At 41.0% G+C, this 25,294-nt stretch overlaps 1 long non-coding RNA gene across 1 annotated transcript in view; it reads left to right on the top strand.

Moving 5' to 3' along the window:
- LOC139595304 (uncharacterized) overlaps window positions 1–25,029 on the top strand; it is a 34,450-nt gene extending 9,421 nt beyond the window's left edge. Inside the window, exons 2-3 of the long non-coding RNA XR_011680998.1 lie at window positions 21,880–21,995; window positions 24,821–25,029. This is a non-coding gene — a long non-coding RNA (uncharacterized lncRNA). The remainder of the gene's footprint in view (window positions 1–21,879; window positions 21,996–24,820) is intronic.
- The last annotated feature ends 265 nt before the right edge of the window (window positions 25,030–25,294 follow it).

Here is a 25,294-nt window from a genome sequence, read left to right as displayed (position 1 = left end):
GCACATTTTTATTTACAAAGCATTGGTAAAATACTTCCCATTTTAATTTTTTTTTCCTTTGTTCAGTGGCAAAACAGCTTTATTTTTTATAACATAGAGTTGCAAAAATTTTTCAGTATTTTTATATAAAGTGATACAAGCTGCATCACAAAACAACTTTCCACGGAAAATTTAGAAAAACGTAAATAAAAAGCAGTGAAATGTTTCAGCTTCAGATTAAAACCCAGCATTTTTATCATTAGGAAAATAACAGTAAAAATGTATGACCACCATCAATTCCCAGGATCAGCAATCACTGTAGGTAGTTTTTTGATTTTCTGCTCCCTTACTCTATCAAATTGTTGCATTTGAATATTTAGCTCAGCTCCTTTGATCTCCTCCCTCTATTCAGCTCACGTTTCTGTCTGTACTTCCTCATGTTGACACATAATGAGGAATTATTTATAGATAATCGAATCTCTCTCAGTTTTGTAGCCACTGTCAGCCTGCTACATGGCATACATTTGTCAATAAACTACAATGTGATTTATTTCAATGCACCTAAAGCATCTTCAAAATGCAATTCACTTACAAAAAGATGTTCACCTGCTTTGCAGAATTGTTCCTCTCAGGTACTGTTCTCATTTTGACAAGCTTGAACAACAAAACCAAAGCTAAAAAGCAGCTGTAGCACCCCTCCATTGTGACTGTCTCTGGGAAATACCAGTGGTTCATGTTTTCAGAGTTGTGTTCTAGCTCCTCCATAGACGTGCTCTTGTTGCATGCCTTCCTCAAACCTCCTTTGTTTCTCCATTTTGTCACCATATTTTTGGATGGTATTTACAATACACTTGGTGCATTCTCAGTTGCAAGGCTGTGTCTATGATCTGTGGGCAATAAAATGGGATAAGCTTATGCACATTTGTGGAGCAAAATGGTACGGCTGGAACATGTACAAAGCACATGTGGAAGAATGAGATGAGTGTATGGGGAAACCAAGTGCAGCAAAAATTAATTTTGATCTCTTGCTTATTTTCCTAAGCCCACTGGCATCTATCTATCTTTCCAATAAGGTTGGCCCCACTGGCAGAGGATTCTCCTGTTAACTATACTGCTGTACAGTGAGTTTCCTGCTTATCCCAGCTGTCACATTGCTGAAGTGTCCTGGGATATGAAGCTGTCAGCTTGCTGTGTGGAGCCAGACCCATGTCAAGCAGCTGCCACCCCATATTCATAACCTATCTTCAGTCAGTCTGAAGGCTGCTTGCCTAAAGGGACACTCAGAAAGTCCTTAAATACCCAGCTTTTCTTATCTAAAAAGGAGTTCTTGTAACTTATAGGTATCACCTCAGTAGGTGTGTATTTAAGGGCCTTTTTTTTCCCCTTCTTCTAACATATCTCAAGTTTGCAGCAAAATCTGTATTTCACCAGGCATGCATACACCCAGTGCACATCCAATCTTTGACCGTCTGGGTGGGTGCTGTTAACATTATTTATACATTACCAGACATGGGCTGGAAGCAGCAAGATAAAAGCTGTATTTTATGAGTGCTCCCTGAAGCACAACCCTCAGTTGCATAATTACCTGTGGCATCTGCTGGAGACGTGTGTTACCGAGCACTGGGAGCTATTCATTTGCACACAACTACTGCTCTGGTTTTCCCCCTTTGTCAGCTGACCACAGCATGCTCAAGAGCCTCTTGCTCATCTAGAGGAGGACATTATCCCTGCTTTCTTCTGCAGCCAGGCACAGGATAAGCAGCACCTGTTGGGAAGGCAGAGAAGGGAGGTGGAGGTGTCCCACAAACGTGTCTGTGTGCAGGAGGATAATGGGGTAAGAGAGGCTGCACAGCCACTCTTGGTGTGTGCAAGAGACAGGCAGAACAGGTTGAATGTATGCTGCAGGCTTCCTGCTGGCCTCCTGCAGTACTAGGAAGAATTGTAGCGCTTTAATCAAGCACATAACTCTAATTAATAATGAGGAAGGCCATCCTGCCTAATTAGGGTTTCCCTGCTGACCCTGCAGGATGTTACTTATGAACCTCATCAAATCTGCATTCATTCATTCACTCAACAAAACATCATTCACTAATAACTTTTATTTTTGCCTGATGCTTCAGCTGCCTACCTTTCCCTTCCCAATACCATCTTTTCTTGCCCTGCTCCATAAATGTGAGCCAGACAACACCTATTTCTTCCACTCTTCTAAAGAAAGCATTAGTCCAAACTAATGCACTTAGTACATGCATTTGCATTTTTGCAGTGGACAGGACAACAGGATTTGCATTTGAGTGGAAGAAATGCTTTCTGCCAGTGAGGATGATGAAATACACTTCTTTAGGTAGGTGGTCTCACCAGGACTAAAAGGCTTTAAGAACAGTTTAGATTATTTTTCACCAAAAGTGCTGTAAGATGTAGTTGAGTCTGTTTGGGGGCAGGAACTTAAACCCAGTGATCATTCAAGATCCACTGCATCATCATTATTCTTCAATTATTCTAATAATTCTGCAAGTTCAACTCACTGCCTGCCACTGTTTCCAGTTAAGAGTTTTTGGGGGTCGGGGGACATAATTAATAAAGCTTGTGAAAATGTTAGTGACACTTTTAGGTACCTCCAGGCATGAGATGAGGTACTAAGCTGTACCTTAGTTTGAGAACACAGTTCAGCACCTCTGAGAGCCCTTCAGCCATCAGGGTATTATTCCATGTCTGAGCTTTCATGGCTCCTGGTAAGGAGCTGTTTCACTGGGGCTTTGCAATGGCAGTGCCAAGAAGCAGACAGGGCACACAGCTCTCATCTCACTGCCCTGCAGGTAAGGGATTGAGGCCCCTAGTGTCCCTCCCATGCCCCTTAGATAATTAAGGATTTCAAGCATGCTAAGTTGTGTTAATTACCAACCAGCCTTCCTGCTGCAGGAATGTGTTCAGGAGAGGCAGTGATTTCAGACTGCAGCACTTCAGACTGCTTGCTGTATGTGCTGTATGCAGAGCAGCACTCAGAGCAGATGAATGTTATATCACCAGAAAGTGTGATCTACTCCCCCTGTCAAATTTCAACTCTGGTAATTAAATTCTTTCCACCTACATTCCCCTTCCCATTTCAATGGAGAGAGGTATACTTCAATTCTTTTTCCAAATATTTATGTAGGCTTAAGGGGGAAAAACTAAATGGTTCTTGCTGTCTGGTCCTCATCTGGTTACAGCTGAGCAGTGAGTGTGTGAGCCATCTGTAGCACTACATTTGAATAGTAAAGTGCTTTGAGAACTTTGGGAGGTAAAAAGCATTTCATACCAAATCTCATCATCAAAAGCATTTCAGTAACTTCTTAGAAAATAATGTCTGCTCTTAATCTTGATGGAATAACATGGAGGTCTCTAATATACACTGTGGGTCTGAAGCAAGACAAGATGTAGGCAGTGAAAGGTGAGCCTGGGCTATCAAGCCCAGGAACTGATCAAAACTTGCATAATGCCAGTGCCTCTCCAGGTCCACAGTTTTGGTTTTTCATTGTTTCTGGATAATTTTTAACTGAATTGAAGGCTTTTCCTGAGTTTCTTCCAAGCTATTTCTAAAGCCACTTATGTTACAAATGAACAGAACACACTTTCAATACTTACTTTTCTATATATTTTATAGGACTTTTTTTTAAATGAGCCCAAGTATCTACAAAAGGAGAAACAGTCAAAACCCCACATCCAAAGGAATTACAAGAGAACAAATCCATAGTATTCTTGTATAGAATAAGGCCCAGTATAAGCCTTTTCTAGTACAGAATGGTGGTGTCTCATTTTTAAAGCTCTGTTTTTTTTCTAAAGAACTAAAGCATGCAGTTAAGGAAAGTATATAAGCAGATTTGATTTACTGGAGCAGTTAGCTGGGATGGCAGCAGCTTTGCCCTGCAGGCTGCATCAGCTGGCACAGCAAGGGACACCGTGGTGGCTGCAGGGACATGATGTTGACCTGCCCATGCCTGCAGCCCCTCTGTGCCACTGGCTGTGGCTCTGTGCTTTGGTGTCTGCTTAAAACTCTGCTTAATGCCTCAATGTTTCCCCAGCTGGTAGGACTCAGTCTAAGTGCTGGAGAGTTTCTAGAGTTGAATCAATAGTTGCTGTTGCTGCTTTCTGCCAAGGCTTTAACCTTTTTTTGAAGCAGTTGTGCACAACGTTAATGAGTCTCTGCAAATAGAAGCCTGTATTAAATTGGCACTGGAGTTTGTGCCCTGGAGTTTGTTCAGACACTAAATGCAGCTGAAGGGAAAGTCTGAGTATTATTCTAAAATGTTAAGTACCCAGAATTTCCTCTCTTCTTCAGCTGATGCACAGCAAGTCATCCCTTCTAAATGACCCTGTTAGCTTGAGTTAGAGGCATTTAGTGTTATGACTCAGCCATTACAAGCTGTATCTTTCTAATTCATTTCTCATCTTCCCTTGCACTCTGAGGCCAGCTGATGGATGCAGAGATGGGCCTGGGTGAAATGCTGAAAGCAGCTCTCAGCATGCCATGAGCCCTGCAGGAATTAGCCTTTCTCTACCAGCATATCTGTGGGCTAAACTGATAGGCCATGTGCATGTTCTCTGTAGTGTGCACACACTTCACACATAAACCTCTGCTCAGTGTGTCAGTCTGTCTGGGATTTCTGAGAATTGCTCAGGTTATGAGCTAGATGCCTGAAATGATGCTTTGAGCAATCTTCATAGGAAAGGTTTGTTTAATAATCATTATACCTGAAGTCTTGAAAGGCATTTCAAGCCTTTCTTGCCATATCATCTGATTTTAGCTCTGTTTGCTTCACAGACAGAATATGCAAATCCCCACAACACGTCTCTACAGTGAAATGAGAAATTACCAGAATTTTATTGCTGGTTTTCTTCTCTGCTACCTCCTGGACAAAAGCCACTCTCAAATTGTTTCTCTCATCTGATTGGTATCAGCTACGCTGACAAAGTAAAACCATCAAGACCAGAAAAATTACAAAAGCTTAAGGGAAATCTGAAATGTGCACAGTCTCTGTAAAATAGACAAAGCACATTTTCCAGATCACTGAAACAAGTGAGCATATTCCATATAGGTTTTGTTCAATTATATATTTAAGAAAAAGATCCCCTCACCTTGTCAATTGGATGGATGGAATCAAAAGGTTTTAAGTCTGAAAGTGGGGCATGGTATGTGGATTATTAAATGCAGAAAAATTTAAGACTTTGTAGGATGGAAAACCAAAATGTGGCAGGCCTGATCCTCTGTGGCACTCAGGCTTCTGAAGGCACTCATGCTGGATTGGGAAGTGCCACAACAGGGCAGTGGGAGGACCAGGCTCTGCTGGGCAAAGTGGACTGGGGTCAATGTTCCCAAGGGTAAAGCAGAGGCAGGAATGGATCTTCCAGCATCGAGGTGGACATGGAAGGATCTACTTCTGCTTCCATGGACCAAATTTGTTCAGTACCACCTTCATGAACACTGGGGACTTCCTGGTGGGATGCTGCCAGCTTTTGGCTGCTCCCATCTTCCCTAGCAAGGTGAAAGGGAGGGAACCTGATAATCCTGAGAGAAGAGGTGCTGGGAGAGCAGAGCTTCCATGGTTCTGCACTGTGTGTGCTAGAGCTGTTGAAGATGGAGCCAACATGTTGGCCATCAACCCTGGGACTTGTGGGTTCCTGGGATGTTTGGGGCCCATCTAGCAGATGGCTTTCCTCAGTAATTGGAGCATTAGGTACACTTTGTAGGGAAAGTATCAGGCTGGGAAGGAGGACTGGAGAGCCAGAGTGGCTTTCATATGCCTGGGTCCTGACTGCTGAGGGAACTGCCTGAATGAGCCAGAGGAGTGGGGGCAGCTCTGCCTTCTCCTGTTGACCAGGCTGGGCTGAGCTGAGCAGCAGCTCTGTCCTGAGGGTTGCTGAGTGTCTGCACTGTCCCTGCATGGAGAGGCAGCAGCCCGGCAGGGCCACACTAACAGCTGTGAGTGCTTGCTGAGCGTGTCCACATCACTGGCTGAGTGAAGAGCAAGTGTTTTCTCATCCAAGGACACAGGAGACTTTTGAGTTCATGGAAACACAGGATTATAAAGCCCTCAGTGTAAAATAGTACAGTTTAATTTTCCAAAATGCAACCAGGTAGGTGGGGAGATTAAATTTTGCTCCATTTATTCTCTCACCACCTAAATCCCAGTATTTTAAAAATAATACTGTGTGACATGCTTAAGTGACATTAAAATAGGTCTAGACTTCCAGTAAAATATTGATACAGTTTTTCACTTCATGTTTCAAGATTTTCTCATCAGGTTGGGTTGTTTTTTTATGGCATATGCAGCCTGAAGTAGAGGTTGGATTTGTTACCTAAGACTTATTCCAAGTGAAGAGATTTGGCAGTGGTATGTGTTTGAACTTACTTGTTTTTCAGAGATTTCTTTACATTGCACTTCCTCTGAGGTTAAGCTGCCAAATAGCACAGCTTGGGCTCTTTTACTGGTTTAGGAAAGACAGGGAAAAGTTTCCCCTGCAGACCATTAGAGGTTAGATCTCTTCCTCTAGACTTAATTTGCTGAATTCCACTCATACAGAAGGAAGGAGCTTTAGTACTCTTGGCAGACAACTGTACTGTCATTAACAGCTCCAAATAAGCAGTTATCTGATAACACTGATAAATGACTGCCTTGGAGGGAGTGTGTATTTAAGAGGCATTACCTCAACTGAATTTTAAGGTTGGTAAGAATGCCCCTCCTGCTGTGCCAGTGGAACAGAAGGGCACGCTGCATCTCAGCTTTGTTCTATGGGATTTATGCTGCTTCACTATAGCCTGTTAGAACAATCAGACAGATATTTCCATGCTGCTTGCAAACTGTTGGAAGGGGTACACTTGGGAAGGGGAAAAGGATGCATATTAGTAATGTTTTTATCATGTGTTTATTATTTTATGTACTTAGAAGTGTGGGGTTTTAGAAGCTTAATAAAGCTAGCTGTTGCCAAAGAAATTGCAAGCAGACCTCCATGGTGATAATTTTCCAAAGCAATCAACATATAAATCCCACTTCAAGTTTTACTTTGGTGTAATGTTGGCATAGGGTCACATCTGAATCCAGATACAGGTTTGGAACTTCCCTAAACTTCAGGGAAAATTAGATCTGAAATTTGCTTTTCTCATTCCTCACTATTTCTGTTGGAGCAATACCAGCAAGAGACAATTGCCAATAGAGAGGAAGGAAGGAAGGACTGTGTGTCTGACTCCATGTGGCATTTCCTAGTTCTGAGCATAAGGAGCATTAACATTTAAAATCAACTCTTGAAATTTGTGCTCTCCTGCTGATGGGAGATGTTGACCAAAACCAAAATTTTAGACTGGTGAAATTGTCCACATCTCAATTGTGTGATAAGACAGGCTATGCAGTCAGGTTTAGATTGCTCTCACATTTGTGGCATGTTTTAGACACATTTTTGATGCAATCATGACTTGACAACCAGTGCTGACAGGCTATATGAGAATGAGATTGAAAGCTTTTTCATTTTGTATATGTTTACAAGAGCAGTTACTCTTCTTTAATAAAATAAAATGTTTTCTTTTGCTTTGGTATTCACCTGTACGACATTGAAACCCAGCAATTTAGTAAAACACTCTGGAGGAAGGTGGGGTTATTGAATTTTATCGTGGCATGTTACATAGTTTTCTGCCTCTGAGGTCACTGGGTATGATGTATAAAATTGGGGTCTCTCAGGATATCAGGCACTCTTTCTTCCATTCTTATGCCTCATTTGTATAATGGGTTTTTTTCCTGGCTTTGCTAAAGCATTAGTAATCCAGTTGAGTTCACTTAAAAGCTCAGACTTTCCCAGAAGAATATTCATCTTCTCAGATGCAGAAAATCCTGCATATCTTGTGTCATTAAATATCTTGGAGTACTTTCAGAAGAGTAGGACCATGGTCCTTTTGGTTCGGACAAAACATGGGTCTGACATCCAAATTTTTCAAAGAATTCAAGGAGTTAGCAGGGTTTCTTTTTGTATTTCCCCCTACAGAGTCTTGTTATCAGCAGAGACAAACATAATTCTTGTTCAGTGCTAGTCCCTGATTCTGAGAGGGCTTACACATATGATTAGATTTCAGCAGAGCAGCTTGTGTATAGATTTAAATGAGAATTTGTTGCAGGGCTGGAACTATTGTGAATAAGATACATGTTACCCTTGGGATCATTTGATGAAAGGTGTTGTTATCTGTATCACTCAGATCAGATACATTGCTTTTACATGAGTGCTGTGGTAGTAGTCAATTCATTTCCTAACATTTAGAATAAAAGATACAAACCCTGGATGACCTGAATATAGAGAGAATCAACATATCACAGGCACTGCATGTAGATTCCTCCCTGGCACAGCCAGCTAACAGGTATTTCATGGAGTTAAAGGTTATACATTTTTGTGTGTGTCAGGCTACAGTTTGCACACAGATCAGGTATTTTTGACATTCATATTCACATACACCACTTAAAAGTTCTTCCTGCTGACTGTTACAGAGCTCAAAATTAGCTGGCTGGCCAAATTCATACAACCTAATTTTTCTTTTGTGCTGCCCACCACCACTGGCTATTACTGGATGTGGCAGAATTGTCAAAATGCTCATAAGCAGCCACTGATTTGTGGCCAGAGCAGGAACACTATGGATGGGCTTGAAAAATGTCATCTGAATAAAAAAGCACCTGCTGCTTTCCTTGGGAGGTAGTGGAAAAATAATGATTTATTTTCTCTCCATGCATTACAGAGATGGAAGGGAGAGCTGCTTGCAGCTCTTTTCTCACTGGATTGAAACTCATCAGCCCTCTGAGAGTCCAAGACTGAGGCTCTCATTTGCCTCAGTCTGTGATCCCTGTTGCATTCTCTGGGATGAACATCACAATCAGTGAGCTATTGAGATGGGCTTAAGGTTCTTGACATTCCTTGAAAGGGCACCCCAGAGCTTCCTTTGTGGTAGTTTTATTAGGAATGTGCCATTTCTTCAGGAAAAGGCTGATGTCCTGAGCTTATTCAGGATTGCATGTTTTGCATTTGGTTCCAGTTGAATCAGGATTTCACCCAAACTGGTCTATATGTGGTCTCTTTGTAAAGTGCCCACCACCTGAGTGGTGTAAGGTGTGTGTTCTTCCAGCAGCATGTGCCACATTTTGTACAGCTTTGCCTGGTTTCCTCCTCGTTCCTCCTGCTATTTGCCTTCATACCCAGCCATTCTATGTAGAGCTAAAGAGAAGCTGTATTTAACATGCCCTACAAAGAGCACCACCAGTGGGTTCTACCCTTTTCAAAGAGATGCAGAACTCAGCCAGAGGCTGAGGTTGGATGTGTCTCAGGGCAAGTGTGTGCACACTCCCATAGTCAAGGGATAAAAGTAGCTCTTGCTACAGTATAACCCATCTGTGCTGGTTCAATTTCTACCTTAGGAGCAGATAAATCTGGAAATGGCTATTTCTCCCCATGGCTGGAATGAGAACATAGCCAGAGAGTTTAGATGCAGGTATTTGTTTTGTAGACCTGCAATTTGCTCATGTGTGCTGGGCAGGAATAAAGCCCTAGTGGCAAATGGGATAAGCAGGGCAAAGTCTCATAACCCCACAGACTTGAACAATTGTGTGGACAGAATACCTATCTGTGAGGCACATCAGCACATAACTGTATTAAAAAGTCACCACTGCACATGTTAATGACCTAGTTTTTCTTCGTTTTCCCCCTAGCATAACTGTGTACATCAAATGAAACAGGAAACTCTAGGAACTTTATCTGTGGGTTGAATATGGCATATATCAGTTTTGTGCTAGGAACTTGGAGCATTTGCCATACATCTCAATGAAGACCAGTAGAGTATCTTTTGTATCTGAGGTAAGAAAAAGTATCTATCTCTGTAGTGCAGTGAGCTCTGCTAGCTAAAGAATGTTGGGATAGTTTTGATTGCAACAATGAGATTATAAAAAAGGTTCTAAAGTAAAAACCTCTTACTGCCACACACTGCATGCTAAGGGCCAGGAGTGAACTCTGAGAGCTGCAAAATTCTTTGTACTGCTCTGCCATTGAAATGTATTCTCATTAGAAGGAAAGTGATTCACCCAAAGTAGGATGTCAACAACTTTGCTCTTTCCCACACACTTTCTTTGAACTAAGGGCTTTTTTATTGTCAAGGTCCCTCAGGATCACAGTTTATGAGAAATTTCATGCAAGTTCAAAACCTACTTGAGTCTTTTCTTAGTGCTGGTACTGAAGCAAGGCAGGTTTCTTCAATTATTTCATTTCTACTTTCTACTAGCAATGACTGACTTCATTTTTTTCTTCAGCTGTTTGGCTTTGTTACACCACTGAAACCCTGGTATTGCAGGGTTTTGGTTTGGGGTTTGTTGTTTGGGGATTTTTTCCTGAGGGTCACATCAAGGATAGCTCAGCATATTGCAATGTACTTAGCTTCCCTTCCCCCTCAGACACTGAATGAATAAAAACAAATCTAGAAAGACATTTCATTCTGACATCTAATGGCATGCCAGGACCAGACACACACTACATATCTGATAAAGCAACAGCCACTATCAGGTGAAGAGGATGGGTTTTGAAATGAAGGTTATTTAATGTTCTTGTTGTTGCAGAACATCACAAAATATTAATGGGGACCAGTAAAGAAACTGTATCACTTCCATCAGGAAAATGAAAACCAAGTTCATTGCACAGTCACATGACTCCCATTAAGGGCTTAATAGAGATTCCCTTTACTGCTGGATCATGCTATAAATAAGCAGATGGTGGTGATTTTGGGTCCAAATTGCAGGATTTACATACAAAATGTCTTTGGATACCAGGAAGAGGGTTGAATAGCTTTAAATTAAACAAGAAAAGCACACTGTATTTAAAAAAAAAAAAAGATGGAAGCAAGAGTAACAATACTATCAGTAAAAAAAGCTCAAAGCCTGCAGTTCTGGCAATGTTTTAAAGCTGAGTGAGATAATACGTAGTTAAGATTACTCAAATATAGTAAATTGAAAAATCAGTGGAGTCTTGCTGATTTATAGCAATAGAGTTTTGCTCTTATGATTTTATTTTCAAGTTAAGACTTCAAATACATTCGTTCAAAAATATTTAATAAGCTCTAGCCATAAGCCTATTTTGGACGGTTCTGGTTACACAGCTTGCATCTGAAATTTTCTATAAGTAATATTTGTTTTTAACCTACTTTTCAGTCAAGCTGATGGAAACCTGCCTGCCTTGATTTACACCCTCTGAAGCATTTGTGCCATAAGATCACTCCTGGCTGCTGTTGTAACATGATCCTGCCCCACCTCTTACAGCTCCTAAAAGCACAGACAAATGGAAAAACTCATGACAGTGTTGCCTACCTGACTGACTTCAGTGCTGAGCAGCAGTGTCTACATACAAAGAGCTTTATGCCAGTGAAAAACCATATTATAGCAATGCCTTTTGCTTCTCTGGATGTATTGTGTCCAGTGTGGATGTCTCCTGGATGCTTTTACATCTAGATACTGATACAGTGTTTTGTGGAAGTATTCAGTGTGCAGTGTTTGAGTGCAGCATGGGCAATAGCACATGGAGCACTTGCCCTGGAGCTCATGGACCTGTTCAGCTGCCCTTGAATGACAAACTGATCCTCCAAGAGGGACAAATGGGAAGGCAGCAACCCAACTGAGACAGGATAACCCTGCCCAGCATCCCTCTGCAGCTCATGGCTAAATACCACACGTTGTTGTAGAGGAAGGTTGCTTGTAGCAGCTTATGTTCTCTTACAGAGGATAAAGCTACTCTGCCTGCTGAAAATGTCCTCCCAAGCATGAGCCTTGTGACCTCATGAGAAGGGACAGTGTTCCCTACAGCTGCTGTTTTCATTTGGGTGGTTAAATTCCAAATGAATGTAAACTACTGGAGGGGAGCAGAGAAGCTGGAGTTTGTCCAGGTAAATATTGGCATGTAATAATTGCAAGTGAGCTTGTGTTTGCTTTTTTGGGAACGGTTCACAGAATTCATGTACAGGCTTTACCTCAGCCACAGCTTAAATGCAGCTGTCTCAGGGGAAATATGGAGGTTATTTAATAGTGCCCAGCAATGACACAAAACAACTTAGGGCAGGAGGAGAAGGCACCATATTAAATTAAAACTGCACAAAGCAAAATTTAGGGAGACAGAATGTAATTATCCAACTTGGACCCTGGCCAAGGCACTGATGCTAACACCTTTATTATTAAAAAAAAAAAAAAGAAAAAATGTCATGAGAGCCAGGAAAATAAAAAACAGACAAGACCTTGCTTTCAGTCTCTTTTCTGAAAGATGGCACCTCAAGTAGCACAGTGCCCATTAGCACTATGCTAGGGTATTGATTCAGTACCTACTAAGAAAGAAGAAGGCCACCCACTGAAGAACATGCATAATTAAAGCTGAAAAATGAGCTGATTCTCTGTGAAATACAGAGTTCTCATAGCAGTATTTCCCCAGGAATATACCATCAGGGAAAAAAAAAATAGTTTGCACTTCACCTCCAAGGAATTTTGCAAAGGTTAAGCACTAGAGCCAGCTGGATGCATTATTTAGTGACTTGATCATTTTATTACTGAATATTTAATTGGGTTTGTTTTCACAATCAACTATTTCTGCTCATGTTAAAAGGAGTTATCACTAAATCCTATTTCTACTATGGTAGACAGTGAGACAGAGGCAGCCAAAGGAAACAAATATAACCAGTTGTCCTTGATGTTCAGCAGCTTCCAGCTCCTTTGGGTTCCTTTAGCAATTCCCACTTTCCAGTGATTTTCTCAGTGTTATTCTGGGAGATTGCAACAGAAATCAGTATTCTTATTGCTGCCCAGCAGTGCACTGCAGAAGTACTCCAAATTACACTGAGGCCCTGAAGATACATCATCAAATACTTGCAAGGTTCCATGGGCTTATGGGAATAGGGAAAGGGAGAAAATGAGTTGAAGGCAGATGTGGTGGGAGCACAGTTTTGTGTTTTCTCTGCAAACTAGAGACACACAGACTGGAAGTGACCCATACATTCAGCACAGTTGTGATTTCAGCCATGGACTCAGATTCAATCTGGATTTGCCCTTTACAGACTGGGTGTCTTCCTTTAGGAAAATCCAGAGAGATGCCCTTGATCAGAAGTTCCACAGTTGATTGTGAAATAATTTGAGATTTTAGGATCTGTATTGTACAGAAGTCCTTTTCAGGCTGAAATTCAGTAAACCTATGGCTACTCAAATACATTTTTGACCTTCACCAGTCCATTGTGCCATTTTGCTGAATGGGTAAATCTGGAGTTGTAGGAAAACAGACACAGGAGGTATAGAGAGCCTACCTAAAGGTTGTACACTGGCATTTATTTCATGTTCAAAAATATGGACATTATTTATCTCAATTCCTTGCATGTTTGTTTGGTTTGTTTTGGGTTTTTTTTTGCTGCTAGGGTATTTCAGCTTTCCTGGCTGCATGCTAAATTATTTGTAAGATTGAAACTGCAGAGCAGAGCCTGCCTGTTATGAATAAATACTATTAAGTACATTATCTAGTTATGCCAAGTCTTCACAGGCAGCAGCTTCTACTGTATAGCTTTTCTGTATAATATGCCCTTCAGAGCCTGTGCATTTACCAATATGATTTTATGGGTATCTGTAGTAAGCTGGAACATTTTAGATTAATAAATTACAAAGCAGCATTATTATGTGCAGGTTGTGTTTGCTCCACAGTTACAGCTGAGAATGACTTTCCACTGTAAACCCAAAAAACACAGCTGCCTTCATACAATCAGAAAAGCTCTATCCACTTCAAGTAAGTAAAAAGTCATAGCACACAGGACAGGAGAATAAGAGGGCTCTGTGCTTGGGCCTCATCTTAAATGCAGAAGTTCTTCACTGAGTTGAAAAATTTTCAGAATGTAACAAATACAGCCAGAAAATACCACAATATCTGAGGAGAAAAATCTGAAATTAAAAGTATTTTTTGCAAACAGAGATTTGTGTGAGTCCTGCATGAGCAGGTCCTTAATACCATTAAGAACTCTTGTTTGAAAAACCACTGCATGTTTTCCATATTTATGATTTATGATGGATGAAAGGTGTTTCTCTCCACAGGAAAATTTCTCAACTTTTGGCAGCCCTTATTTTGATCAGTGCTGAGCAGTTTTCAGATTCCTTAGCTGTGGTGTCTGCATGAAAAGAAATATAAACTTTTAATCAATCTTCTTTACATACAGAGTCTTCCTTTGTTAATGAGTAGAAAAGGCTAGAATGCTTTTCTCTTAATCATACAGTAATTTTACTAATTCCAGCCTTCTTAGTGATCATACTACAAACCACAAAAAATGTACTTTAGATTTCTTATGAGACAAAGGGAATACTGGCCTTCATTAAGATCCCAGGCACTACCCATTCTGAGGAAGGATCATTAAAAAATGAGTGAATATGTTTGTAACCTTCTTGGCCAGTAGCACACAATTACTGCATGTGTATAAAAAGAAAAATAATGATCTGATTCTCTAGCATCACCATCAGTGCCAGAGATATGGATGTACACAGGGAGTCAAGATCCATTGTACAAGTTATCATTGCTCTGTTTGGAGCTTGGATGTGGAGGGGTTTTGGACAGCCAGTGACAAAAAGCAAGCATTGGTTCGTAGGTGTGAACTGGGATAACTTAGTTCCATCCATAACTTAGAGATCCATCCACAGTGGAGACTCTCTCCAGTCCTCCACAGTGCCTCTGCTGTGGAGCTGTTGTGGCACACCCAGTGTGCAGGGAGCTCCCCAGCTACCAGTGCTTCTCATCCCATGCTAGCACACGAAGGGTTGGCAGTGCCAAAACTCTACCTTTCCCCATCTTAGCACCAAGCTATGCTCCAGCAGGTTCTAGCAAAGCACCCACAGGGGACTGAGCTTTGAACCATAGCCAGCCACTCCTGCTGCTACATGGGATGGCCACTACATGGCCCCTGAACTACAGGAGCAGTGCTTTTACAAAGCTCCTATGAAGCTGATATCCTATGATACTGATAAAAATAATACCCAACATTGATATATTGGGATTGCTGTAGAGTGTTCTTCAAGATTTTTTTTTAATTAAGTTCTTTTGCAATAGTACTCTATGCAAAAAGATGACATTTTGTTGAAGAGGTACCATCTTGGAAAAGAAGATAGATGAAGGTACAGCCACATTCACACTTCTGAATGACTGGCTTGGCATCATGCTCAATATTTAAAGTAGAGGGAGGAAGGAGAAATGGAGGGATATTTGGAATGATGGTGTTTGTCTTCCCAAGTAACTCCTGGGTGTGATGGAGCCCTGCCTCCCCAGGGATAGCTGATTACCTGCTTTGCCATGGGAAGTGTTAAACTAATTCCATGTTCTTTCTTTCCTTGCTTGTGTGGCTTTTACTTTCCCTATTAAATTGCCTGTATCTCAATCCATGAGTTTTCCAGCTTTTACCCATCTGATTATTTCCCCATTCCTGCTATTCCAAAAGTGAGCAAGTGGCTGTGTGGGGCTTGGCTGCTGGCTAGGGTTAAACCAGGACAAGGTTACTCCCTAGCCAAAGAATAGCCCTGATTCAGCTAAAATTGTCACTCCCATAAGAGGAAAATACTAGCTTTTCTCTGAGTCTTGGGATGTTGTTATTACTATTGATTTAATAATCACCTTTTCAGATATTGTGGTGACAAGAAAAAAAATAACAAAGGGGTAGATAATAGTTGCATCCAGCCCAGGATTTTATCTGATTTCTTTCAGTCTGCTGTAGAGTGATGCAGCAAGATAATAATACTGACTTCAGTGCAACCCACTGTAGCAGAGTGGAGAGTCAGAGCCAGTAACCTTCTCATGGTAGCTGTAGTAAGAACTCCAGTATTCACTAAAACAGGAAATCCCTACTTCCTTTCTTTCTGGTATTTTGTATCTTTTAGTTATGAGCAAAAATGTAAAGGGCTTTGGTTATCTTATTTTCCCAAAAGGAATGATTCTATAGAAAACATCCATTACTGCTTATTCTTTAACTAGATGTTATTCCCAAGTGCTGTGTAATCATTAAGTGAGCTTTAATTTAACAAGTGTGCTGCTCTTAGCACATTTTCACTTATGTAGTAGTAAATTAACTATAACAGATTGTAACTGTTCTCCATCATTTAACAATAAGGAAATCTTCCCATAAATATCTTGAAAACTAAACCAAGGTATTTTATGGCACTCGTTCTTATTTCTCATCACAGCTTAAACAATATCCATTTCAAAGAAAAGATTATTTTTCATGCTAAGGTTCAAAATTTCAGTTCATTTGCTTTCTGGTTACTGGGAAGGAAACTGCAGCACCTGAGGTATGTCTCACTTGGCCAGCTCTGGGAGATGAGCAATGCTTTGATAACAGGGATGGGAACACTTCAGTGGCCTAAGTGAATTCACTGGATCAATGAGGCATTGCTGCATTTCCACAGTGATTTCTCCCAGTGTCTCACAGTTTCACACTTTTATATCACAGGTTTTGTTTTGGTAGTAATCAGCAGCAAGTCTCTGAATGACAACAGTGCTAAGGGCCAAATCCCAAAAACACAGTAACCAAACAAGAGCCTGATATTTAGAGGAGCTCTCACCTTTTTATCTGCAGCCTTCTGAGTTTGGACGTTAAGTCAAGCCTCTATGCTTGTGTCTAAAGGGGGAAAACTCCTTCTGAAAGACTGTCCTTATGTGACATTTTTTCTCTCTGTCCCTATACAGACAGGGAATGACCATGATTAATTAGAATAGCTACTAAAGTAATTTCTTGAGAACAATGATGATCTTTAACTGCAATTTTGTTTTCTCCAGGGCTTTGCCCTGGTCCTTTAGGATTGTGCACTTCAAAGGGAAAAAATGGATCTGGCACTTACATTTATAGGCTAGGCTGACATTGTTGGTTTGCTGCCAAAGAGGCATATCACAGAGGCACCAGCTGAGGGATCTCAGCCACTGAACCTTGGTGCTAGCCTTACAAGAAATCACTTCAATGGTGACATGGGCTATCTCTGTCCTATTTGTCCTTAAAGTTACAGAAATGCCATCCCAAGTTAAGTTAAATCATAAGCTTTCTCATGTAGGTACATGACCCTTCAGAATCAAACTGATGCCATCAGCTTGTTTCACATTTCACAGCCTCAAGCAAAGTCTTAGAGGATAAAAATTTTGCTTATAAAAAACCTTCTCTATCCTTACTCTCTTATTACCCCCTGCATATCACAAACCTCTTCATAGGACATCATCTTTTCTCTGGAGTTTTCTATATTGTGGCTTTGGGTTTTTGGTGGTTTGGTTTTTTTAAGGGCAAAAACAAACATGACATTAAAAATAACTGTTATTCTTCTGTCCTCAGGAAAAAAATGGGTCTGCATTTTAAAATAATTGAATTTTCATTTGAAATCTGTTTAACTATAATGGCCTCTTGTCAGTATTCTCACTCAGAAATGTTCTTCCTGTTCTTCTTTAACACCTCTTTCTCTCTCAGTTCATGGGGATTTCAGTCTCTAGCAGAAACTAGCAGAGAATAAAATAGTTAAAAGAGGCTAGTGGAATTTGAGTTGCACAGGGGTGTTACATTAATTATTGTTCCAGTGAGTCCATATGTTCTTCTAAATATACAGTGATGGCATTAGATGGGTAATAATCAGTGATTTCTCTCAGTAGTTTTAGCTGAATTGTGAAATAGAATTGTTCCCTGGAAGCTTATTTTCACTTGGCAAAAGCAAATACATTCATTAGTCATGCAACTGCAAAAGCAAAACAGAGCAGGAATTCGTCCAGCATTTTCAACACTACCATTTTTTAACATGTAGAAACTTATCTTTTCCTTTCTATGCATCATCAAAACAAAGTCTTTCTTTTGGAATTTGGGAATTTTTTTCAGGGAGGATGTTTTGGAAGTGGCCCACTGTCACAAGAAAATTCAATAAATATTGCTGTATTTAGAATCTAGATTTCTGTCTTCTTAGGGATTTTATTTTGTCAGTCCATGTTATTTAGATATTTATTATTTCAGTTCTTATGCTATTCTGAAAACAGAGAGAAATATTTGTAGAGCATATTTTTTTTTTAAATGTAAACATTTTTCATTTGTAAACAGTACTCCTTAGAGTCCATAGAGAAAGGCATGTGTGAGCAAGTCTAACATCAATTATTTTACTCCTGCATCTCCATAACATAATCTTGTTCTCAGCTCATGTGAGGCCTGTTTGTCCTGTCCCAGTGTATTAAACTATGTCAGCAGAGGTTTGATCTGTATTATGTTTATGTGGCTCTGCTTAAAGTTACAATAGGGCAAGTTCTTTAGGACGAGCTTCTCTCAGTAGTGTTGCTTGTCTTAAAATATTTTGAGAGCATGTGTTTCCCTCTCAGTCTTTTCACTGACAGCCATATGTCAGGGAGTGCTGCAAGCAGACAGCCCAGAGTCACTACAGGTGTCCTGGTGATGAGACTCTCTTATGGCTCTGATTGTAAAAATAGTTGAAATTTTCATCAGATATGTAATATTAAAAGTGTGCTGGATAAATTATGAAAAGAAAAACGGAAAGTAGCTGAGTTGTTTAACACCTTAAATAAAAGGACAAAAAATAGGTGGATCAAAGAAGCCTAAAAAGCAAGTCTGTTTGCTCTTTTTTCATCAGATGTTGCTTGGATCCCAGGGGGTTTCATTATCCAGATGGAAAGCACAGGGCTTGTTTATCAGAGTGCTGAGGCTTACACTGAGATGACAGCCTGGTCTGCAGTCCCCTGGGATGTGTGGGCAGAGCCATGGGCACAGCTGAGCTCACTGATGCCTCACCTTTGGCTGGGATCCTTGGAAACCTGGTAGCACAAGTTCAAAACTTCACACTGAGTTTCCTGAGCCCTTCAATGAGAACAGGGCCTTTGACTGCAAACCCCTTTTGCCAGCCTTTGAATTCCTGTCTGCACCATGTGGCTGCTATCAGTTTACAAATAGAGAAGAATTAAAATTAGTTTATGAACTGTTATTATTATAACTGAATTCTGCTATTAGCTAGGTCTAAATGCTTTTATATATTCCACACCTCTGTTGCCCTTTGAGATTTTTAACTGTTGTTTTCTTGTACATTAATAATTTCCTTGTATAATTGTTCCCAAGAGAATGAGCTGAAAGAATTATGAATTAATTTGCATCTTTTAATGTACTAATAAACTTTGCAAGTAGAAAATTTCACTCCATCCAGGTGGAAACCAATCACTTTAAATCAAAGCTTACTGAATTTCAAATAGGTTTTTTTTTCAAGAAGTTGGAGAAGAACAGTGCTCTGCATGTTAAAAGTAATTAGAAAGCACAAGCAGCAATTTCAGACAAAGCCCTGGGTCATTTTTTTGCTGCAGCATAGAGTTCACAGGCACTTAGGAGAATGAGTATTTGTTGTATTTAAACAAAATGAATAGCAATTTCTTGGAGGTTGAGAGGTCTCAGGCTGTAAACGTACATTTCACCCTTTCATTGAAAAATACTTTAAATTGTTTTAGTGTTTTTATTGTTTGATGTAAATAAATAATTCATGGTATAGCCTCTAAAACAGGGTTCAATAAAAAGAAATGTCCTTCTATGTACAATTTATTCAAATAGAATTTTGAGTGAACAAAATGTTCTATCTCATGTATTCGTTTGTAGCCAAACAATGTCAGGTCCTTGTTCACCAAAGCACTCATCTTCATTTATCTCTGAGCACTTGAGAAACCAAAGCTCTTCTCCTGAGTAACTAAAGAAACAAGTTCTGGGCATCTACTCTGAGTTTAATACATGGGAGTGTTACTCACAGAGTTACTGACAAGCTCAAGCTATTTACTGAACTGGTGATTTGACATCCAAGCTTATTTACCTTCATGTATTGTAGCCTTGGTAAATCTGGGAATAGAAATGCATTCTCTAGCCCCCATTCTCCAAATGAGACACAAATTATATAATCAATGGAGAAGACAGGTCTTGATATCAAACTTCTGATTTTGGAAGTTTATTTTAGTAGTTGATAAAGTTAAGCATTAACACTTGACAGGGCAAAAGGCATTGGTTTAAATGGCTACAAACTGCAGAGGGCAGAATGAATCCCAGCTGGTTCGGGACACAAGGAACAGTGCAGAAGGGGAAAGGGACTGAGGAAGGACAGAGTGAAAGCAAGGATAAAACATGGCAGGTTTGGCAGGGGACAGGAGTGGTGGAGCTGTGACCAAGGGCAGGCCAAGGGAATGTCACAAGAGGTGAGAAAAGGCCAGGTGGGCACATGCTGGGAAAGGGAGAAAGAGGAAATGGGGGTGCCAGGCCAAACAAGGGGTACTGCTAATACTGCTAAAGGCAGAGGGAGCTGTGCCTCTTCCCTGAGGGAGCAGATGCAGATTAGAGGCACAACTTCAACAGGATTATTGATATGGCCATAGAGAATTGAACCTACAAAAAAATGTTCAATACAATGTGGGTGATGTTTCCTCTCAGATAATAGAAAAACAAAGTAATTTCTGAAAACATGGCCTAAATATGAATGATCAAAAAACTGAATGCAGGAATTTTTCAGCATATATGGATGTTTAGAGTTTTTATCTCCCTTAGGGCTTTGAAGAACATAAGCTTCTTTATCAACATAGCCTGATAGGATGCTCCTTTCTTTATCATGCCCAAGAAGGAAAACATTGTATTGACTGAAGAAACCCCCCAAAAAAGCCTGTTTCTCCCACAAAGCTCCCAGGCACGCAGATTTCCACACATTCTACCTGAAAGAGTTTTTCTGTTCTAAGTTTGAAGTTTGCAGAGTGCTTGCAAAGCAAACTTGTGAGTGCTCAGAGCACTGTTTGTCATGAAAAGTACTGACAACAGCAGAACACCCTAGCAGTATGAAAACACATATTTTAAAAAGTTGCTCTTTTTGTTGTTTGAGATCTATTGTTTGATTTTTCAGTCTGATGCAGAGACTGCAAACAGATAGTTTGTTTTCCATTCTTGGTTTTTTATACAAATGTATATATAAATTATTTTTTAAATGTCTGTGGTAATTACAGGATATTTTTCCTGTGCTCAAAACAGCATTTATACACACAAAAACATCCAGCTATACCTTAAATAGCCCAGAAGACACTATTTGACACCACAAGTGTCTGCCACAATGGATTCACTTTATTTCAGCACCAGATAAAACATGTAAAATTCTTTATAGCAGACAACCTTTCTCCAATTCCAGACTGGAATTACTTTTGCTTAATGTAAATATATATGAAAGTCCTCAAAATATACAAGCTGCAGTACAAATTTCAGTGAAATAATTTTTAAAACAAGCAAGGTGAAAACTTCACACCAGAAAGGAGGAATACACCTCAGAGCCAGCACAGTTCAGTACCACAGAAACAAGGCTGCTGTCTATTGGAGATGTTTTGAGATCTGGCCAAATAATCCAAGATCCTGATAATTATCACACCTGTAGAAAATATGGATAGTGCTTCACTCCTGGCACTGCTCTTGGTGCACAAATTCCTGCACAGAAGGACTTATTCTTCCATGGTAAAGTAATACTCTATGTAATGTCATTATTTTCTTGCCAGCATTTAAGAAAGTCATCAGTACTGTCTCCCCAAATTCCCTCCCCACTGCAGTGTTTAATGATATCTAATCTAAAGTAAGAACATGGTGCCTAATGAATATTCATTTGTCACATGAATACCAGGAACAGATTAAGTCCAAAAGTCCCCTGTACTCTGCTGGGAGAGATATCTGGAGTGCTGGAGTCAGCACAGCCAAAAAACCTTCAAAATATTTTACTTCAGAGCTAATTGGAAAACTTCAATGGCAAAGTTTACCCTAAGGAGAAATGGTGCTAAGCACAGATTTATTTCATTCCTGCTGTTGAACACAGCCATGTGAATGACTGAGATGTTTTTTTCTTGCAGGAGGCTGCCAGAGCTGCCAAGTTAAAAGCTTCAGAACTGACATTGACCCTGTATATTAGCACAACAATGGGCTTGCTGTGGGTCCCGTGGCATTCCAGGATTGCAGAGAGCTAACTGTAAGTGTGATTTTGCTGTCCCGGTGCAGGTGGCTGGCAGGGCAGGGGGCCTGGTTGGTTGAATGTACACCTCGTGGTGTCTCCTGGAAGATGCCAGCATTACTCGGGATCCTCACGGTCAGGGCAAGGCAACAGTATCCCTTCAGAAACTATTTCTCTCTGAAACTTTATTTGTTGAAAACACACGATGTTTCTCCTGCAGGACTTGGGGGGCAGAGACTGGAGGAGTCTCTTTGGGAGTCAGGCAGTCAGACCAGCTTTCCCCTGGGGCATTGCAGTTAGAGACCACCATCCCTTAAGCCCTGGCATTTATGGGAATGCCACTGCTGGGAACTAGCAGGGCTGGGAAGCAGGTGAAGAGGGGTTGTTCCTCACCTGCTTCCTGCCTGGAAGAGAGGAAGGGTTTGGAGCCTGACTTCACACTTCCCTCAGGATACTCAAGTCCCCTCATAATGGCATTTTTTGATCTTGTAGAATTTCTAATTAGAAGTTAACCCTCTAATATCAAACTCTATTTGACTTTCTCTAGAGAAATGTAAGATTTCCAACACATGCAAAACATGTTGTTAAAAACATGGCCTACTGAAAAAAATGTAAGAAATTTTTACATACAAGTAAGAATTTTCAGTACAAGTTTTCCTGTTGATACTTTTGATTACCAAGGAATTGTTCACCTATTTTCAAAAAACAGTATCTTCATGAGGTTTCTTTTTTATTACTGTTGTTTTCATTGCTTTGAAAATAGCTTTTTTTTACAACTGTTTTCCAAATACCTCTTATTGGTGCATATCAGTCCTAAAAAAGCCAAAAGTGCTTCAGATCCTTCAGGAATCATCAATACTTTGTAGAGACTCACAGAATATCTGAGGTTGGCAGGGACCTCTGGAGATGATCTAGGCCAACCCTCCTGCATAAGCAGGTTGCTCAGGACTATGTCCAGTCAGCTTTTGAAAATCTCCATAGGATTCCACAATGCTCTGAGCAACCTGTCCCACTGTTCAACCACCCTTACAGTAAAAAAGAAAAAAGTCACTAAAAAATTCTTACTTAAAGAAAAAAAGTCTCATATTTCAGTTTATGTCCATTGGCTATTGTCACCAGAAATCACTGAGAAGAGTCTGGCTCCTTTGCTCCCTGCCATCAGCTATTTACACACACTGATAAAGTGCCCTAAGCCCTCTCTTCTGTCCTTGGCAGCCAGTGGCCCCTGGGGACTTTCTCTGGTGTGCCTGCATCCTTCTGCTCTCCAGCTGCACAGCCCCAGCCTGTGCTGGTGGGTGTGTTCCTCCTGCCCAGGTGCAGGGCTCTGCACTCCCTTTTGCTGAGGTGCATGACCTTGCTGTTTGCCCAGTTCTCTGGCAGGTCTTCCCCCTGGATGGCAGCACAACCACCCTTCAAGTCCTGTGCCACTGCAGCCCTGAGGGCAGCTCTGTGCCCCCAGCCAGGCTGTGAACAGAGGTGCTGAGCAGCACCAGAGCAGGGGCTGGATGCAAGGAGTGTTTGAGCACAGCCCCAGGGAGGAGCAGCGCTCGGGAGCCCAAAAGCCAGCAATGTGCCTTGGTGGCCAAGAAGGCCAATGGCATCCTGGCCTGCATTAGGAATTGTGTGGCCAGCAGGAACAGAGAGGTCATTGTTCCTCTGTGCTCAGCTGGTGAGGTCACACCTTGAGTGCTGTGTCCAGCTCTGGCCCTCAGTTTGGGAAGGCTGTTGAGGTGCTTTAGCACATCCAGAGGAGGGCAATGAGGCTGGTGAGGAGCTGGGAACACAAACCCTCTGAGGAACGTTTGAAGGAGCTGGGGTTGTTTAGCCTGGAGAAGAGGAGGCTCAGGGGTGACCTTATTGCTCTCTACAGCTCCCTGAAGGGAGGCTGCAGACAGGTGGGGTCAGTCTCTTCCACCGGGCAGCACTGACAGAACCAGAGGGCACGGTCTCAAGCTATGTCAGGGAAGGAATAGGTTGGATATTGGGAAGAAATTTTTCACTGAAAAAATAACAAAGTACTCGAATGCTCTTCCCAGGGAGGTGGTAGAATCACCATCTCTGGATGTGTTTAAAAAAAGCCTGGACATGGCACTTGGTGCTAGAGTCTGGTTGAGGTGTTAGGGCATAGGTTGGACTCAATGATCTTAGAGGTCTCTTCCACCCTCATTATTCTGTGATTCTGTGATGGGGGCGTTTGTCTCCCCTCCAGGCCTCTCCTCCTGCTGTTACCGTGCTCTTGTCACAGGAGCTGCAGTGCTCAGAGCACAGCTCAGCAGCTCTGCAGCATCACCAGGGACACAGGGACCAAAGTCCTGCCCCAGAGAGAGGTGCAGGAACAGCCCAGGCAGGATCCAAGCAGCCACTTCCAACCAAGAAATCCCCGGGATTCAGGGGCCACTGTTGCCCCACTCACACATGGATTTGGCCAGCTTGGAGCATTTACAGGGGTTAACCATCAAGGAGAAAAGGAAATTTCTGTGACAAGGCTTCTACAGCTGACTTTGCTGCAGGGTGGGCCCTGAGGAAACTTGGGTCGCTTCTGACAAAATTATCTATTTAAGAAACAGTTTGGGGAAAGCTGGGATGAGTATCTTATTTGAAAGTCTCAGGAGAGTTCTTTACATGATTATATGCTGTAGTAAAAGAGGTAAGTTTGATTCCATGCATAAATTATTACTATTAATAACTTAATTATAAATTTAAATATTAATTATTATAATGAGTCCTTTAGTACCTAACAATTATAGAGTGTTACAAACTCTGAAATAAGCACTACAAGTCTCTAAATAAACAACATATTCATGGCCTGAAACTGACTTTTTTTTTTTTTTCTTGTGTTGTAGGAGACCTCGATACAATAGAAACCAAAGCTCTGGATTTTCACTTACTCCAACAGAAATCAAACAAGTGTCAGAGTAAGTAAGAATCAGATCTGACCCCAGTAGGTCTGGCCTCCTCTGATGGAATTTCCACCCTTCTGTCATGTATTCTGCTTCATTCTTCTACAAATTCTTCCTCACGATCTTACATGCTGCTGTACTTTCAGATCTCTTCCATATCTAATCTCTCTTGACTTTCATTTTATGAACTAGTAGGTAACTGAATTTCTTTTCTTATAGTTTAAACAAGGAGACTCTGAGATACAGAAAGGCTAACCTCACAATTCTCAAAAGCATATCTGTAACTCTCATTCTGTTTCTGGACTTAATTCTATATTCAACACATCTTTTTTGTTATATTTGTATTTGATCCTGCTGAAGACCCTTCACAGTCTGTTTTACTTGGCAGTGAAGAACCATGCCCATTGTGTTAAGGTT

Source organism: Agelaius tricolor, unplaced genomic scaffold, assembly GCF_023055355.1.
Source record: "Agelaius tricolor isolate 1412-34295 unplaced genomic scaffold, bAgeTri1.0.p SCAF_13, whole genome shotgun sequence".
Classification (NCBI taxonomy): Eukaryota; Metazoa; Chordata; class Aves; order Passeriformes; family Icteridae; genus Agelaius; species Agelaius tricolor.
The sequence above is the reverse complement of the archived record's forward strand: the minus strand, read 5'-3'. Positions and strand labels throughout refer to the sequence as shown.